Source organism: Grampus griseus (assembly GCF_964374135.1).
Source record: "Grampus griseus genome assembly, chromosome: 20".
NCBI lineage: Eukaryota > Metazoa > Chordata > Mammalia > Artiodactyla > Delphinidae > Grampus > Grampus griseus.
In genome coordinates, this window is record NC_139014.1 from 15,605,896 (window position 1) to 15,624,755 (window position 18,860).

The 18,860-nt window shown below is 37.6% G+C and overlaps 1 protein-coding gene across 3 annotated transcripts in view; it reads right to left on the reverse strand.

Annotated features, from left to right (window-relative positions):
• Positions 1-18,860, reverse strand: part of TLK2 (tousled like kinase 2) — a 102,703-nt gene that overhangs the window by 73,450 nt on the left and 10,393 nt on the right. The window contains exon 1 of one of the 3 annotated variants that reach the window (XM_082678882.1): positions 6,080-6,094. The exons of the other annotated variants lie outside the window; for them this stretch is intronic. The gene's annotated coding sequence lies outside the window, so the exon portion shown is untranslated. Of the gene's footprint in view, positions 1-6,079; positions 6,095-18,860 lie in introns of those variants that run through there. 3 annotated transcript variants of the gene reach the window in all.

Below are 18,860 nucleotides of genomic sequence, written 5' to 3' on the forward strand. Positions count from 1 at the left end.
TTCCGCACAAAATTGTAGTTTCCATTTCTTGTGGCTTTTAGCAGCCACAATCCAAAGTTAGGCAGCTTACTTCCATCCTACGTCCTGGACTGGTGGGCAGTTTTACTAGTCTTAATTCATAGACAGGTTTACCCCTTCCCAATTCCCAGCCTTATACAGTTCCAGTTCAAGCCTTTGGTCTCAATTACTACCCCCAGCGGGAAATTAACCCCAAAAGCATAAAAGCTTATGGGTTACCAAAGTTTAACTCCCATTCACCACTGTGACATCTTCGTCTTCATCTCCCAAGTTAAAATAACTGGGATTCAATTTTTCCTATTGTTCTGATACTGCTGACATTCAGGAATTATATAATTTTCATATACTTCATTTAGCCAGTCACTTTACTGAACTGTTACTCTTTCTAATCATCTCGCAGTTTGTTCCTCTTGAGTTTGTTGTCTAGATATAAATCATAGCATTTATAAATAATAAGCTTATACATTCCTTTCCATAATTTATATCTCTTATTGTTTCATATTTTACTGCTTTGAATAAAACATAAATAATCACCATAAAGAACACTGTTTTGTTCTTCTTTTTTCAAGGTGACTCCTCTAGTGCTTTACCATTAAAAACTGTAATAAGACTGCAAAGAGCCAAAATAATCTTATAAAAGTTAGAGTTGGAGGTCTCCCATTTCCACTTATTACAAAGTTACAGTAATCAAAACAGTATGGCACTGGCATGAAGATAGACATACAGACAAAGGATATAGCATGTTCTTAGACTGGAAGAATCAACATTGTCAAAGGAGTAGCAGGAGAGAGTCTTGTCGAAGCAGTTCTGCATCTTGATTGTGGTGGTGGATACAATAAGCTACACAAGTGATAAAATTTCACAGAAGTATATGTACACACACACACACAAATGATGTGCGTATACATGAAACCTGAATGAGTTCTGTGGATTTCACCAATGTCAACTTCCTGATTTTAATATTGTACTATAATTACATGAGGTGCTTACATTGGGACAGAAGGGGTATAACTACTTGCTATAGTTAAGAAATGATAATGGTAAACAATACTTAGGTAGTGCTTGCTACACGGTCAGGTATTCTATATTAGCACATTTAATCCTCCTAACAACCTGTAATGCGCTCAACTGTGTCTTCCTCAAATTTATATGTTGAAGTCCTAACCCCCAAAACCTCAGAATGTATTTGTAGACAGGACCTTTGAAGAGGTAACTAAGCTAAAATGTGTCATTAGGGTGGACCCTAATCCAATACGACTGATGTCCTTATACAAAGTGGAAATTAGGACACAGAGGCACCAGACATGCACACACACAGAGGAAAGACCATACGAGGACACAGCGAGAAGGTGGTCATCTGCAAGCCAAGGAGAGAAAGCCTCAAAAGCAATCAATCCTACTGACATGCTGATCTTGAACTTCCAGCCTCCAGAACTGTGAGAAAATAAATTTCCATTGTTTAAGCCGCCCGGTCTATGTTATGGCAGCCCTAGCAAACTAATGACAACCTTATATGATAGCTATCAGTAGTCTCATTATTAGATGAGGAAACTATAAGAGAAGTTTAGTGAACTCTCCAACATCACACAGCTGGCAAGAAGCAGAGCCAGGATCTAGACCTAAGCTACCTGGCTTCAAAATACGTGCTACTAGCCATTCAGTAGCACTATACTCTAGATATATTAATATAGAGTCATCTCTACATATATTAATACATTTTTTAAGTGAGTGCTACATATATATTTTTTAATAAATTTATTTATTTATTTAGGTTGCATTGGGTCTTCGTTGCTGCACGCGGGCTTTCTCTAGTTGCGGCGAGCGGGGACTACTCTTTGTTGCGGTCCATAGGCTTCCCATTGTGGTGGCTTCTCTTGTTGTGGAGCACGGGCTCTAGAAACGCGGGCTTCAGTAGTTGTGGCTCACGGGCTCTAGAGCGCAGGCTCAGTAGTTGTGGCACACGGGCTTAGTTGCTCCACGGCATGTGGGATCCTCCCAGACCAGGGCTTGAATCCGTGTTCCCTGCATTGACAGGCGGATTCTTAACCACTACGCCACCAGGGAAGTCCTATTAATACATTTTTAAAATACTGAACTTGTCCAACATTCTTCGGATAAACTCCCTGAAACAAAATAATTAGCCATTCGCAAGTGTTTTTACTTGAATTTAAACATCTATATATTCATAAATGAAATTAGGTTATACTTTTACTTCCTCATATCTGTCAGGTTTTGCTATCAGAGTTTATTATCCCTATGTTATTATTTAACATGAGAATTATCTACTTCTTGAAAGGTTAGGAGAGATCACCAGTAACCAGGGAGTGAATTTTTTTGCACTGCTTCAAAGGAGTAGGAGGAAGAGGAGGAGGAGGAAATAACTTTAAAATCTTGATTTTTCCTTGGTTATAGGAGTCTATTCTGATTTTACATCTTATTTTTGTCAACATTAATTTCTACTATCTTTGAGTGAAATTATCTAATTCACTGAGATTTTCATATTAATCACATAACTAACAGCATCCATTTCGTTTTTTCTCTAAGTCCTCAATTTTGTTATATTCCACTTACTTCCTCCATTTTCCTCTTTGTTTTCTAATTTTCCAACTCTAGATTGATTCATTCCTAATCTTCAATCTATTGAAAGTCAGCCTTTAACACAACAGTTTATTTTTTTAAATAAAGATAAAAGAAAAAAAATTTTTTAAACAAAGTTTGATAATAAGTTAAGACTCCTCAGTAAAAGCCCTATTTTCTACGCTAACATTTAAGCTGATTACCCTGTCTCCTGCTAATGATTGTTTTTTTAAGTAAAACACCAAATGGACAGTTTAAAAAATAGACAAGAGTCAAGTTTCTCGTTTTAAAAAAAAGCAGGGCTCCCCAAAACAAAATAAAACACACTTTTAATATACTTAAATGCACTTTTGGGGGGCTTAAAAATACGTCAGTAACAAGCCTAAAGAAAACCTTATGGACGAGTTATAAACTTATGAAAACTGAGGTTAAAATACGAATGTTGACAACCAACATTTAGCACATGAATGAAGCCTATATGAACTAAGAAAACCTTGTAGAAGTGGAGGCCAAAGGTTAACCTTTCACTCTTGTAAAAATTTAAATGTCAACATTTGTTTAGTTTCTAAAGTCTTCATTTCCTCCTTGAACTAAATTGGCATCTTAAAAGGGATTGAGAACAGCAGACAAAAGTTAAACTTAAGCATAAAGGAGCACAGTTGACAACAGGGTCAAACTACCTGAGGTAGTTAAAAGATATTCCATTAAAAAAAAAAAAAAAGATACTCCATTAAAGACTAGACCTAATGGGTTAAAACTAGGGGTCTCTGTACTTTTTTTAGTCATTAGTTAGCACCACCTTTTCACCCCATAGCAGAGTCAAATCAGTGGGGTGATTTTAAATGAATGACTTTGTGTTTTGGCAAGCAAACAAAATATTACAGTATATTGTCAAGAAAATCCTTAACTGATATTAATGATTTTTAGTAGTATTTCAGTCCTAAATAAATGGCAAAATCCTAACCATGTAATTTATTAACATCCATTTCCAGACAAGCAAGTCCAACAGTAAGAATAAGAAATCCTTTGTTTTTTCTCCTGGACAAACCTGCCTATGGAAGTCTATATATTTACTCAAGATTTGGCACATATAACCAACAAGACAGATAATACGACAGACATTGGCAAGAATATGGAGAAAGTTTAACCCTCATATACTGCTGGTGGAGAGGTAAATGGCACAGCTACTTTGAGAAACAGTCTGGCAGTCCCTCAAAGGGTTAAACTAATGACTTAAAAAAAATAGACAGATTCTTAGTTTTATATTATGTTCATCCCTTAATGGACTATCTCTTAACCATAAGACCCAGCAATTCCACTCCTAGGAATACACCCAAGAGAAATGAAAACCTATGTGCACACAAAAACATGTACATGAATGTTCATGGCACATTATTCATAATAGCCAAAAAATGGAAACAACCCAAACGTCCATCAACTGAAAGAGTGAATAAACAAAATGAGGTCTATCCATACAATGGAATATTATTTGGCAATAAAAAGAAATGAAGTTCTGATACAGGAACAAACCTTATAAATGTGATGCTAAGTGAAAGAAGCCAATCACAAAGGACCACATATTGTATGATTCCATTTATATTAAATTTTCAGAGCAGGCAAAATCTATCGAGACAAAAAGTAGACTAATGGTTGCCTAGAGCTGAGAGAGAGAGGGATTTTGAGGGTGAAAGCTAAGGGGTAAGGTTTTGTGGTTTTGGTTTTTGAGGTGAGGAAAATGTTCCAAAATTGATTGTGGTAATGGTTTCACATTTCTATAAATACACTTGGAGCCACTGAATTGTATACCTTAATTGAGTAAACTGTATGTTGTGTGAATTACATCTTAATAAAACTTAAAAATCAGTGCACTCGGGCTTCCCTGGTGGTGCAGTGGTTAAGAATGAGCCTGCCAATGCAGGGGACACGGGTTCGAGCCCTGGTCCGGGAAGATCCCACATGCCACAGAGCAACTAAGCCCGTGCGCCACAACTACTGAGCCTGCGCTCTATAGCCCGCGAGCCACAATTACTGAAGCCCGCACACCTAGAGCCCGTGCTCTGCAACAAGAGAAGCCACCGCAATGAGAAGCCCGCGCATCGCAACGAAGAGTAGCCCTCGCTCGCCGCAACTAGAGAAAGCCTGCGCAGCAACAAAGACCCAACACAGCCAAAAATTTAAAAAAATTAAAAAAATTAAAAATCAGTGCACTCTTGCTCAATACAGGAAGGACTTACAACCATGGGACTGTACTGCTACTGTGGTGGATACAGAAGAGCATCAAACATAATCCTGCCCTCCAGAGCTTCCTGATCATCTATGGAAAGGATCAGGCTAGGTTTTCTCCTTCTAATTTTCTAATCCCTTATCTAATATTTCTTTAAGTAAGTGACAAAACACCATTCTACAAATGTGTTTACGGGATGATTATTCAAACAGTGATCCAAACTAGGTCTACATTTAACAACTTCTTTATGGTAGATCTCAAAATCATCTGCTGTGTGAAAAGTAAGTTCAGAACAATAATGATAAGTTCAGAACAATAATAATAACAATAATGTTTGTAAAAGTCACAGAGAAATCAGTACTGTATGTTTTCTACGGGTAAATATGTATGCAAGTGGATAAGTACAGTATTTTAAAAATCTAGGTGGATACATACCAAAGTTTTCTGAGCAATTACAGTTCTCATTATTATAAAAGTATGCATGCATTCCTTATACAACTGAAAATTAATCATTTAAAAAAACTAATCCTAAGGGAAGGGAGTATGACTTCAATTCACATAAAAGCAAGTCATATGGACTTTATAGCTTATCATAAAGCTTACAATTTAGCCTTTAACCTTACTCCTTATGCTGAAAAACAAACAAAAAAAACCTCTCCTTTATTGATTAAAAACTACAAATTTAATATTTACAGATAGAAAAGGGAAGCTATGTACAAAATCATGGGGCACATTCACAGTAAAGATAACACAGAAGAAATGGTCATAAGAACAAAAATTAAAAGATCAGCATAATCTTTCATAAGAAAGAAAATCATAATCAGAATTAAAATATCCAAGGGATACATAACCCTAAAGAAAGTTCGATGACCAGTAAGTTTAAGGTTCCTGGTTTTTACTGTTCTGAAGAGATTATTAATTAATCTGTAAGAAACAAACCCACTGCCCTCTCCTACAGGAAACAGTATAACAAAACTAAAACTGCAGGGCTTCCCTGGTGGCATAGTGGTTAAGAATCCACCTGCCAATGCAGGGGACTTGGGTTCGAGCCCTGGTCCGGGAAGATCCCACATGCAGCGAAGCAACTAAGCCCGTGCGCCACAACTACTGAGCCTGGGTTCTAGAGCCCGTGCACCACAACTACTGAGTCCACGTGCCACAACTACTGAAGCCCGTGCACCTAGAGCCCATGCTCCACAACAAGAGAAGCCACCACAATGAGAAGCCCGTGCACCACAATGAAGAGCAGCCCGCACTCACCGCAACTAGAGAAAGTCCGAGCGCAGCAACGAAGGCCCAACACAGCCAAAATAAATAAATAAATAAAAGTTTTTCTCTAAAAAAAAAAAAAAGGAAGATTCAAACTTAGCACTATAAAAATTTATCTCACTTACTCGCATTTCCTGAATGGGCAAGAATGGGATGGCCCAGGGTTGTGACCAATAGAAAAATGAGAATAGCTGGTAACGACAGTTTAAAGTCAGGTAGGTGTGGGACTGAATCACTGAACCACTGAATGAAACTAGGCAAATCACTTAAGCTCTATGAACTCTGGTCTTCTCATCTGTGATAAAAAAGGAAAAACCACCCACCTTAGGGATATTGCAAGAATTAAATAATACTATATATTGGGGAGGTGGATAAAATACTGTCTGAAATAAAATTGGTGCTCAATGGGAGTACGGGAAGATACACATGGACCATCCTTAACATGAAACTTTAAACAACCAAGCTAACCAGTTTTAAGCACTCTATAAACTGTCAGGCATATATTACAATAAAATAGTTTGCCCGCATAGAGGCCAGATTATTCAACAAGTCACAATATTTAAAATCTAACTAAAAGGTAATGGCTTTGAACCACTGATCTAAATAAAAAATGCTAAACCAAGGCTGGGAACGCAGCACCCTCAATCTATTTCTCCCTGCAATCTCCACTAGATTATAAACTCCATGAGTGAAGGGATAATCTTCTACTCACTACTATATACTATGTCCCTAGCACAGTATCTATTACATAACAGGTATTTAACGAAGGTGTGCTCATAAACAAATGATGTTCTTTAATCGTTTGTACCTCAATGTCCTCATTAATGAAGTGGGAATACAAAGAAACTTCTATTACAAGGAACTCTTAAGAAATATTCTCACCCTTCTGTTCTTGGGGAATGTTTTTATATTTACACTATTTGATGCTATTGTAAATTGTATTGCTTTTCAAATTTCAATTGCCAATTGTACATTGCAAGTTTACATAAATACAATTGATGTATTTCAGAAATTGAACTTGTAGCCTAGCTAAACTTAAATTCTAGTAGCTTTTTTTAACACCAATTACTCAGAACTTTCTACATGCATAATCATGTCATCTGTTGAGCTGGCCAAAAAGTTCGTTCGACTTTTTCCCTAAGATGGCTCTAGTGGCACTTAGTTGTCTTTAACTTCATTCGAAACAATTTTGTTAGACTGTATTGTGACAGCTGTCATATCAGTGTGCATTTTAAAAAAACATCAAAATTGGTGAATTTTTGTGCAGCCGTTTTAATATTGAAGATGGAAGGAAAAAAAGCAACATTTTCAGCATATTATGCTTTATTATTTCAAGAAAGGTAAAAATGCAACTGAAACGCAAAAAACTATTTGTGCAGTGTATGGAGAAGGTGCTGTGACTGATCAAACGTGTCAAAAGTGGTTTGCGAAGTTTTATGCTGGAGATTTCTCGCTGGACGATGTTCCACGGTTGGGTACACCAGTTGAAGTTGATAGCGATCAAATCGAGACATTAATTGAGAACAATCAGCGTTTTACCACGCGGGAGATAGCCGACATACTCAAAATATCCAAATCAAGCACTGAAAATCATTTGCACCAGCCTGGTTATGTTACTCACTTTGATGTTTGGGTTCCACATAAGCTAAGCGAAAAACACTCTCTTGACTATATTTCTGAATGCAATTCTCTAATTAAACGTAACAAAAAGGTTCCGCTTTTAAAACAAATTGTGACAGGCAATGAAAACTGGATACCGTACAATAATGTGGAACAGAAGATATCGTGAGGCAGGCGAAATGAACCATCACCAACCACACCAAAGACCGGTCTTCATCCAAAGAATGTGGTGTTGTGTATATAGTGGGATTGGAAGGGAGTTGTATATGAGCTCCTTCTGGAAAACCAAACGATTAATTCCAACAAGTACTGCTCTCAATTAGACCAAGTGAAAACAGCACTCGACGAAAAGTGTCTGGAATTAGTCAACAGAAAATGCATAATCTTCCATCAGGATAATGCAAGACTATATGTTTCTTTGATGGCCAGGCAAAAACCATTACAGCTTGGCTGGATGGTTCTGATTCATCTGCCTTATTCACCAGACATTGCACCTTTGGATTTCCATTTATTTCAGTCTTTACAAAATTCTCTTAATGGAAAAAATTTCAATTCCCTGGAAGATTGTAAAATGCACATGGAACAGTTCTTTGCTCAAAAAGAGAAAGTTTTGGGAAGATGGAATTATGAAGTTGCCTGAAAAATGGCAGAAGGTAGTAGAACAAAACAGTGAATACGTTGTTCAACAAAGTTCTTGGTGAAAATGAAAAATGTGTCTTTTATTTTTACTTAAATACCGAAGGAACTTTCTGGCCAAAGCAATATAAGACATCTAAAAAATAAACATAGTTTTACTTTTCCTTTCCAATCTATAAGCTTATTCATTTTACTTGCCTTAATGCATCTGGCTAGGACCTTCAGAACATGCTGAATTGAAGCTGTGAGAACAGATATCCTTGACCTGTTCTGGACATTAGGTTGAATGCACTCAATCTTTCACCATTTAAGTATGAGGTTCATTGCAGGTTTTTAATAGACGTCTTTTATCAGATTGAGGAAGTTCCCTTCTATTCCTAACCAGCTGAGAGCTTTTATCACAAATTAGTGCTGAACTCTGTTCAAGTGCTTTTTATGCATCTATTACAAGATCATTTAGCTTTTCACCTTTATTTTATCAATAAGGTAGATTACATTGACTTTTAATGTTCAATCTACCTTGCAATTGGTATTAAACCCAATTGGTCATGATGTGTTATCATACATATAGGATACATAGAGAGCTAGATTCAATTTACTAATATTTTGTTAATGATTTTTGCATATATATTCATGAGGGATACTGAGCTATGGTTCTCTTTTTTCATAATGTCTTTACCTGGTTTGGTATCAAGGTAATGCTGGTCTCATAAGTGTTTTCTGAAATTTGTGAAAAATTTGTTATTTCTTCCTTAAATGTTTGATAGAATTCACCAATAAAGCCATGTGGGCCTGGACTTTTCTTTGTGGAAAGGCTTTTAATTACAAATCCATATAGGGTTATTATAGGGTTATTCAGAGTTGCTTTCTATTTCATTTATTTCAACTCTATTTCTCTCCTACTTAGTTTGCTCTTTTTCTAACTTCTTAAGGGGGAAGCTTGGGTCATTGATTTTAGATGTTTCTTTTGAAACTGTTTCCTTCTAAAGCACTGCTTTAGCTGCATACCACAAATTTTGATAGACTATGTTTCATTTTCACTCAGGTCAAAAGATTTTCTAATTTCCCTTGTGAATTCTTCTTTGATCTAAAGTTTATTTAAAAGTATGTTATTTAACTTGCAAATATTTGGAGATTTTCCAGGTATCTTTTTCTTTTTGATTTCTTATTTAATTTTGTTGTAGTCGGAATACTCTCTATATAGTTTTAATCCTTTTAAGTTTGTTGAAACAAGTTTTATAGCCCAGGATATAGTCCATTTTGGTAAATGTTCCATGTGCGCCTGAAAAGCATGTGGGTATAGTGTTCTATAAATGTCAATTAGGTACAGTTCACTGACAGTATTGTCCAAATCTTTTACATCCTTGCTGATTTTTTTGCCTGCTTGTTCTATCGGTTATTGAGAGAGAACACTGCAATTTCCAACTAAAGCCGTGGATTCGTCTACTGCTCCTTTCAACTGTCAGTTTTTGCTTTGCTCTGTTATTGGATGCATAACATTTACAACTGCTGAGTCTTCTCAACGGATTGATCCTTTTTTCATTATGAAATGCCCTTCATTACCCCTTGTAATATTTTCCTTGTTCTCAAGTCTCCTTTGTCTAATACAACTATAGGCACGCCAATCTTTTTATACTTAGTGTTTATACAGTATCTTTTTCCATCCTTTTAAATACAAAGATACAGGTTAAAAATAAGGTGGGTTTCTTGTAGACAGCACATAGTTGGATCGCATAACAATGATCTAACCTGACACTCTTAATTGGAGTGCTAGACCATTTACAAATTAATTATCTGTGTTTAAACCTACTATGTTACTTTCTTTTCCTATCTTTTGTTTCTTTTCCTCCTCCCCATCCTTCTTTAGAACTGAGATACATATTTTTTCAAGTATTCCATTTTATCTCCACTAAGAGATCATTAGCTATTATCTCTGTTTTGTTATTTTCTTAGTGGTATGCACATTTAACTTATCATAACCAACCTCCAAATAATCTATGGGAAAAGAATCTAAAAAAGAGTAGATATATGTATATGTATAACTGATTCACTTTGCTGTACTCATGAAACACAACATTGACAATCAACTATACTCCAATAAAAAGAAAAAAATTCATTGTAATCAAAGGTTTGTTAGTAAAAGCAGATTCCCATTATAGCAAATGTCACTATAAAAAGTTCTATAAGGATAGCCCATAACAAAAATTTTGTTCTAAATTTCTATTCAGAAATAAATAAAACTTTGGAGAACTAGATAAAATAAGTTATCTACAACAAATAATTCTGTATAACAAACAGCTCCTCAGGTTCTATTCCAGAATATGTAACAATTTTTTAAAAAATTGTCCTAATTGAGTGCTATTAACAGGCAAGACCTTTTAACTTTTGCTCCAGTACCTAGTATGGCATACAGATTCACCTCACTTTTCCCCACATGAAATATTCTAAATCATCCCTAGAAAAATCCCCTTTCAAAACAAGCCACCAAATAATAATATAGCATCAAAAAAAAGAGGGCTTTACATAACACCACCAACTAGCTCTAAATAAATTAAATCTTTTAACTTTCTAATTCATTTTAGATAGCTCCTGTTTTTTTCTCCAGGACTTAACAGAATTGTGACTTTCAATAATATGCATACTGTAATTACAGATTAATTCCAAATTATTCCAAAATATGAAAGCCCTATGGAATCTGTTATGGTGAGAGTTTATTTGTAATAGTACTTGTATTAGAACTTAATATGGTCCTCATCAAAATCTCAGAATTGGGCTTCCCTGGTGGCGCAGTGGTTGGGAGTCCGCCTGCCGATGCAGGGGACGCGGGTTTGTGCCCGGTCCGGGAGGATCCCACATGCAGCAGAGCGGCTGCGCCCGTGAGCCATGGCCGCTGAGCCTGCGCGTCCGGAGCCTGTGCTCCGCAACGGGAGAGGCCACAACAGTGAGAGGCCCGCGTACCGCAAAAAAAAGAAACAAAACAAAAAACCTCAGAATATGTACTGCTGACACACAGAACTCAAACGGGCCTTGGAGATTATCTGGTGTAGAGATTTGTTCCTTAGATCTCTAATAAGCCCTAAAGATAACAGTGGGGGTCCTGAACTATTTTTCACCTACACAGCCTATTTAAAATGATAAACTGACTTGACTTTAGCTAAAATTTCATCAACTCAGTATAGATGAAAGGATTAACTCTATGTAGTAAAACTCACCTCATACTGCTCTAAAGCTCTAATTAATAAAACTGGGGAAATAAGGTATTGCTTAATAAATTCAGTTTAATAGAAAACAGGCCTTTTAAAACATGGCCTCCCAAGGGAGTGAAGGGAAGAATAATAAAAGATTGGGAATTAGATTTAGTCCATTCTCCTACACAATAACTTTCCACACAACATCTCTAATAATTACTTACATGCTTCTGCTCAAATAGTTTGTAAAAGAGAAATACGATTCAAAGCGATATGTTCTAATTTGAAACAACTAACTGCCAGATAGTGGTTTTTAACCCTATTTTTTTTTTAAAGATTTAATTTTATTTTTTTATTTTTGGCTGTGTTGGGTCTTTGTTGCTGCACGCGGGCTTTCTCTAGTTGCAGCGAGTGAGGGCTACTCTTCGTTGCAGAGCACGGGCTCTAGGCGCACAGGCTTAGGTAGTTGTGGCGCACGGGCTTCAGTAGTTGTGGCTCGTGGGCTCTAGAGCACAGGCTCAGTAGTTGTGGCGCATGGACTTAGTTGCTCCGTGGCATGTGGGATCTTCCCAGACCAGGGTTCGAACCCGTGTCCCTTGCACTGGCAGGTGGATTCTTAACCACTGTGCCATAGGGAGCTCCTTTAACCCTATTCTGAATCACTGAACTTTTTAAGAATGTAGTGAAAACTGTGGACCTGTCCCCCCAGAAAAAGACACAGCCATAAATACACACATACAAATTTTTACCTATCATTTTACAAAGTTCAGGAACACTAGCATCTGTCCACAGACTCCCTTAACTAACTCCCTTAACATATTCAACTATGGGGAAACAAATGTTCTCATTCACTGATGGAGGAATACAGTTATATTCCTCTTCTCTATGGAAAGGAATATGGCTATAACTACCAGAATTACAAATGCTCATATCCTTTGATCCACCAATTCCACTTCTAGGGATTTATCCAGTAAACATGTGTGAAATGACACTGTGTATTACAAAGCTATTCACTATAGCACTGCTTATGTCAATAAAACAGTGTTGTCCATCTAAGTGTCCATCCACAGGAAATTGGTTAAATTATGGTTCAGCTGCACAATGGAATATTAAACAGCCTTGGGGAAAAAAAGCCAAGGAAGCTCTGTGTGTACTAATATAAAACAATTTCTATTATTCTAATATAAAAAATATTTTAAACACGAAAAGGAAAATACACAATAATATTGTATGTAACATACTTGTCTTTGTATTTTTAAAAAACGGAGGGGTGAATATACATAGGTATTTGCACACGCACACACATATATAATGTATACATTGTCATGTATGATATATATGATATACACACACACAAATAAAATACAAGAAACTGCTAATAGTGGTCTCCAGGGAAGGGAACCAGACGGACATAGGAAAAGCGTAGCAGGGACTTCCCTGGCAGTCAAGTGGTCAAGACTCCATGCTCTCAATGCAGGGGGCACAGGTTCAATCCCTGGTAGGGGAACTAAGATCCCACATGCCGCATGGTGTGGCCAAAAAAAAAAAAAAAAAGGAAAAGCATAGCAGAGATGTTTCATTGTGTATCTTTGAGATCTTCTGCATTTGGTACTATGTAAATATATCACCTAATCAAAATTAATTCTTAAAAAAAAACTCTGCCTAGACCCTAAGCAGTTTTGCTAAGCTTTAAAACCAAGCTATTCTAAAAAAAAAAAAAAAAAAACACCAAGCTATTCTAGGGGACTTCCCTGGTGGTCCAGTGACTAAGACTCCACGCTCCCAATGCAGGGGGCCCGGGTTCGATCCCTGGTCAGGGAACTAGATCCCACATGCCACAACTAAGAGTTCTCGCACTGCAACTAAAGATCCCGCACGCGGCAGCGAAGACCCCATGTGCTGCAACTAAGACCAGATGCAGGCAAATAACTAAATAAATATTAAAAAAAATAAAACCAAGATATTCTACACTATCATTCTGTGACTTATTCATAATAATACTTTATCAGAATTTTCCTTAGGTTGTTTAGCTATAGTGATCTTACTGTGAAACAAAAAGTCTCATCCTTCCACAATCTGATCCCCGAGCAAATTAATTACTACACTCTCTCCTTTTAGGCTCATAATAACTTCACATCTCCATATTGTTTTTAATGGAGGGGAGTGAATATACACATGTACTTGTGCTCCCTTCTTTTAGGTTCGTAATACCTTCACATCTCCATATCCACCATCAGCTGTGTGCCATAGACATATGGGTCCATGTCTGCCTGATTATAAGTGCCTCAAGAGTATGCAGTGCACCTGGTTGATTTTTTTTAATCCTCTGTAACACCTATACATAGTACAAACTCAGTAAGAGTTAGCTGAACTCAACTGCTGAAAAATTTGGGCACTAAAATTTCAATATAGCTATTATATTTCTTCTCCTTCATCTCATCCAGATTATCACACAGCAGGTCAAACGGCTTTTCATTAGAAGCTGATGGAATATTTTGTGCCTTGATTCTAGCTAGTCAATTGTTAATATAATGGAGATTGGACAAGTTAGTTTTGGCTTGATGCTAGTAGCTTCTGCCAAATTTGAACATTAAATCTGCCTGCTGAAGTTAGTTAATATAACAGAATATATCCTGAACTACAGGCACCATCTCCTGAGATTAACCGGCCCTTCAGATTACATTTTAATTCCACAATTAATCCTTAGTATTCCTCTGGAGACAGACAAAACAGAAATTAAATCAACATGAACCCTGGCAGCAGACTATGTGATAAAAGTCACATACTTACTCTTTATAAAAGCAAAGTTATCAGTCACGCGGGTCACATCTATTACAATAGATACCATCACCTTGTTATCTTTATGTAGGCAACATTAACAGTCTTCACAGGACTTAATACTTGAGGTAATACTGGTTAAAATAAAATTCTAGGGATTCCCTGGTGGCGCAGTGGTTGAGAGTCCACCTGCTGATGCAGGGGACACGGGTTTGTGCCCCAGTCCGGGAAGATTCCACATGCCACGGAGCAGCTGGGCTCGTGAGCCATGGCCGCTGAGCCTGCGCGTCCGGAGCCTGTGCTCCGCAACGGGAGAGGCCGCAACAGCGAGAGGCCTGCGTACCGCAAAAAAAAAAAAAAAAAATTCTAGTACAGCAAATTTGGATAGCCACTTACTGTTACCATTTTAAAACTAAACTATGCTTTGGTTAAAATAAATGGCGCTGAAATAGACATTTCTCCAAAGACATACGTGAAAAGATGCTCAACAATGCTATGTAACTCACCAAGTTACTTACTTTGTCAACATCCTGAGCCAATAATACCGTTTGCAAAAAGAACTGCCATTTGAGTAGTATTACTAGTTGTGCAGATGCTAACAAAATTTTCAAGACTTCTACGGCTTTTGCTAAATGTGCACTAAAAGAAAAACAATCACCATTTTCTGACTGCGCTTTGTCAACGATACGGGATGAGAGGAGGTCAAGCTTCAACAAAAGAGTGAGTTTAATAAAATCCAGTCATCCCACTTCTGCATATACACCCAAAATAACTGAAAGCAGGGACTCGAACAGATACCTGTACACTCATGTTCATAGTAGCATTACTCACAGTAGCCAAAACACAGAAGCAACCCAAGTGACCACTGACAGATACATGGATAAATAAAATGTGGTACATATAATATTATTCAGCCTTGAAAAGAAAGGAAATTCTGACACATGCTACAACACGGATGAACCTTGAGAATATTATGCTAAGTAAAATAAGCCAGTCACAAAAAGACAACCACCATATGAGTCCACTTATATGACATTTCTAGAGTAGTCAGATTCATGGAAACAAAGTAGAATGGTGGTTGCCAGGGACTAAGGGGAGGCATAAACGTGGATTTATTGTTTAATGAGTACAGTTTCATTTTTGCAAGATGAAAAAGTTCTTGAGAGGGACGGTGGTGATGGTTGTACAACAAAGTGAATGCACTGTACACTCAAAAATGCTTAGAATGGGGCTTCCCTGGTGGCGCAGTGGTTGAGAGTCCGCCTGCCGATTCAGGGGACACGGGTTCGTGCCCCGGTCCGGGGGGATGCCGCATGCCGCGGAGTGGTTGGGCCCGTGAGCCATGGCCGCTGGGCCTGCGCGCCCGGAGCCTATGCTCCGCAACGGGAGAGGCCACAACAGTGAGAGGCCCGCATACCGAAAAATAAATAAATAAATAAATAAATAAATAATAAAATATGGCACAAATAAACTTACCTACGAAAAAGAAACAGACTCACATACACAGAGAACAGACTTGTGGCTGCCAAGGGGGAGGGGAGGCAGGGGACGGTTGGCCTGGGAGTCTGGGATTAAAAGATGCAAACTATTATATATAGAATGGATAAAGAAGGTCTTATTGTATAGCATAGGCAACTATATTCAATATCCTGTAATAAACCATGATGGAAAAGAATATGAAAAAGAATATACATAGATAGATAGATAGATAACTGAATCACTTTGCTGTACAAGAGAGACTAACACAACATCGTAAATCAACTATACTTCAGTTTAAAAAAAAAAAGAGTGAAGTTTGATGACCAACCTCTTTCTTTATCTCTCTCATCTAGTTAGAATTAGGAAACAGACATCACCCATTTTTAAAGAATACTTTTAGAAAAACACTCCACCTCTATCTTCCTTGCCACTGTCTCACAGTATACTTAACGGGCAGACCAAAGTGCTTTTCTTGTTCCTTTGGTATTTGCAATCCAAATTCCCAGAAGTCTATATACACATAATGAAAGGGTTAATAAGGAAAGGATTTTGGCAAGATTCTTTTCTAGCCTTTGTTCCTGAGGGTTTTGTATTTTAACGCCACTACTCGTTCTTTGATAGGATTAATGTCTAAATGGAATTTTTTAGTTTTGCTTTCCCCTTTCTCAAATATGGCTCCTTCTTTTGGTGCAGATCATCAAAAATAATTTTCTTAAACTGGAAGTACCCAGAATTGAACTGACTTCCAAGTCATACAGTTAATTAACTTCTTAGAAGGTACCAGAACCAAAGCTAGATTATTCCTATTCCAGTACACTTTGCAGTATATGCAGTTAAAAGGGGGGAGAGGGAGGTTAAGTTAAAAGAGTAAGATATGACTAAAACGAAATTCCATTCTTAGCTCTGTATTCCAAATTGCACAGGAAATTACCAATTAGGTTTCTAAAATTATCAAAAACTGAACCAGGGACTTCCCTGGCAGTCCAGCAGTTAAGACTCCCTGCTTCCACTGCAGGGGGGAAGGGTTCGATCCCTGGTTGGGGAACTAAGATCCCACATGCCGCACGGTGCAGCCAAAAAGTAAAAAAACAAACAAAAAAACAAAATTCTCTTACTGTGAGCATTTGACTGTGAACATTCCTCAGCACAAGGTATATCTGTGAGGGGAATGATACTGCTTGTATCTGATGGCTAATACAGTATAACTATGTTCTATTGTTAAACAGTAAAGATAAGATTCTACAAAACTAGTGTATGAAAAGTGGGAAGAAAGCAAAGAGCCTGACTTAGTCGTGAGAACCTTGGAAAACAGGCAAAACTAATCAACGAAATGAGAAGAAGAGCTTTTACTAGTACTCCAGATTCTTCAGACTGCTCTAACCTGCAAAGGAGTGTTCCTTGGGTAGAAAGCAAGAGCAGTCCAAATTATGAAACAAGATTCCCCAAGAAAGCCTCTAAGGGCAAAAAAAGCTGACCAGCGGGCAAGCAGGTGCTAGGACAAATGACCCTACAACAGAAACTTTGTGGCGCCACACTAACTCAAAGCCTAGCCTCAAATGAACCAAAAAGAACAGAGAGATGGGAAGGGCAACCCTTCTGCAGGGCAAAGTCATCAAATACTCCAGGAATGATTTTTTTTTTTTTAAATATGACTAAAGTCTAAACAAGGTAAATTTGGGACTAGAAAAAGCCAAGTCTCTTTCTGGATTAGGGAAAAAGAGAAACTGGACTGTAAAACGTCAAAAAGAACAGCCTAAGAAGTGTTTAAACATGGTTAACATACTAGGAAGCAGATTCTAAACTAATCCATCCCATTACACACAGTAGTAGTTAGGACCAAGTGAAACCTACCATCAAGAGGGACCTAGCAAAAAAAAAACAAAAAACATTGCAACAGATCTTGTTTAAAACTATTTATTAGAAACATTTTTAGGATGTAACTTTATAAACATTAGCACTGAAAACAAAAGAGGTACCTAGCAATTTGAGACCCAGACAAGGTAAAGAGGAAGAACAAGACTAACCAAGCCAAACCATCTCTAGACTCAAGTTTGAAATAAGAAATCATTGATAGGACTTCCCTGATGGCACAGTGGTTAAGAATCCGCCTGCCAATGCAGGGGACACGGGTTCAATCCCTGGTCCGGGAAGATCCCCCATGATGCGGAGCAACTAAGCCCGTGTACCACAACTACTGAGCCTGCGCTCTAGAGCCTGTGAGCCACAACTACTGAGCCTGTGTGCCACAACTACTGAAACCCACATGCCTAGAGCCCGTGCTCTGCAACAAGAGAAGCCACCGCAATGAGAAGCCCGCACACCACAACCAAGAGTAGCCCCTGCTCGCGGCAAGTAGAGAGAAAGCCCACAGCAACGAAGACCCAGTGCAGCCAAAAATAAATGAATAAATTTAAAGATAAATAAAGTAAAAAATAAAGCCTTAAAAGCATTCAGAAAATGTTAAAAAAAATCATTGATAATACAACCTTACTTGCTTTCTTTCTCCTTGCCTTAAAAAAAAAATTAAGAAATACTTCAATTTAATCTTTAACTAAAAGTAAACAGAAAATAAGAAGTAACATAAATGACTAACAGCCAGGTGTAATGACAATACTGACCACATATAGGAAGGAAGAAAGCGGATGAAAAGTGAAAATCACAAGGAGGAGAACTAGATATGGATATGGATTCTCCAACCACTGTGGCACAAGAGTTCATGTACACTTTGTTAAGTGTCAACCAAATTTATATTACTGACTGTGAAAAAGAGAAATAAGGTGTTACTACACCAAAATCCGTAAGACAAGAATTCAGAAAGGTAAGATCAGCACTCAAAAAACAGTATTTCTATTTGAGGACATTTGCTGGTTTAATTCTAAAGAAAAAGCTTTGAAACTGAGCTAGCTGTACTTTAGGAGGCCTGAGTGTGTGGGGAAAGAAGAAAGTCAAAGCCCAGGACCTGTCCAATGAGGGTATTCTGGGAAATCTACCCTATACTTTAAACAAAGAGCACAGGGCTACCCTTTCAGGGTAACAGTCACCTAGGAATACACCAGCCCTCATGAAAACTC